Source organism: Octopus sinensis, unplaced genomic scaffold (assembly GCF_006345805.1).
Source record: "Octopus sinensis unplaced genomic scaffold, ASM634580v1 Contig14724, whole genome shotgun sequence".
In the NCBI taxonomy this organism is placed as follows: Eukaryota; Metazoa; Mollusca; class Cephalopoda; order Octopoda; family Octopodidae; genus Octopus; species Octopus sinensis.
The window spans coordinates 11,178-12,500 of record NW_021833329.1 but is presented as its reverse complement, the minus strand read 5'-3'; the positions used below and the strand labels follow the sequence as shown (position 1 = coordinate 12,500).

General features: G+C 34.0%; 1 protein-coding gene across 1 annotated transcript in view; it reads right to left on the bottom strand.

The window, feature by feature from the left end:
- LOC115230175 (zinc transporter ZIP3-like) overlaps positions 1-206 on the bottom strand; it is a 13,025-nt gene extending 12,819 nt beyond the window's left edge. Inside the window, exon 1 of the mRNA XM_029800384.2 lies at positions 188-206. The gene's annotated coding sequence lies outside the window, so the exon portion shown is untranslated. The remainder of the gene's footprint in view (positions 1-187) is intronic.
- Between the last annotated feature and the right edge of the window lie 1,117 nt (positions 207-1,323).

The following is a 1,323-nucleotide window of genomic DNA, read 5'->3' as shown; positions in this document are numbered from 1 at the left end:
TATATACATATATACATACATATATGCATACATATATACATACCTACATACAAACATATATACATACATACATATATACATGCATACATCCATGCACACACAGGCATACACACAAACACTCACATACACACACATACACTTAATTCTCGAGGTGGATATGAATTTGCACATATACATGTGTGTGTGTGTGCGTGCGTGTGTGTGTGTGTGTGTGTTTGTGTGTGTGTGTGTGTACGTTTGTGTTATTTATACATCATAATTCGTTCGGCTTTGAACTTGGCCTGTTCTACTTCTAATAACCACACACACAAATACACACACGCACTCACACACGGACTCACATACGCACGCATGCACAAAGTCACTCACTCTCACTCAGGAACACACATACTCATACTTTATCAAGGTTAACATCATTTGCTACCTCTATAATTGTTGTTGTTGTTGCCGCTGTTGTTGTTACAAAGATCGCCGTTCAACCCTGGCCAAAGATATCTGTGGCACATGGCTTGCGAGTTCGTATTCCGGGAATATTTTGAACGTCGTAACAAGCATGATTATAATTTTCTGACTGACACATGGTTGTTATTTCTAGCAGGTTGCAAGGAGCAGAAAAGAAGCCCTCTTGCTTTTCCGTTGCGCGAAGGATCAGACGATTCAAAGATCACCACAAATCCAACTGCCCTGGCTAAACCACATCTCAACCCAACACACAACGGTCACCGCAAATCCTCGGTGATGGAATCCTTCGTTACATGGAATGCACGGAATCCTGTCTTGTCGTGTTTCCTTCTATCTATCTATCTACATATTAATATCTATCTATCTATCTATCTATCTATCTATCTATCTATCTATCTATCTATCTATCTATCTATCTATCTATCTATCTATCTATCTATCTATCTATCTATCTATCTATCTATCTATCTATGTACATGTCGTCGGTCTGTCTATCTGTTCAGATATTCTATTAACTGATTACTGTCTTTGTCTCACACTGTACATGCATACATACACAGTCTTGCCTGTGTGTTCTTGTTTTTGTGCTTATGTCTTTATATATATATATATATATAGATGATAGATAGATAGAAGTAGGTATAGATATAGATATGCATACATGTATATATGTAGAGATATATATATATAGAGAGAGAGAGAGATAGATATACATATATATACACACATATATATATATATATATAATATATATACATATATATATATGCATACATATATATATATATTTATATATACACATATATATATATATATTCATACATCTATTACTACATATATATATATATATATATATATATA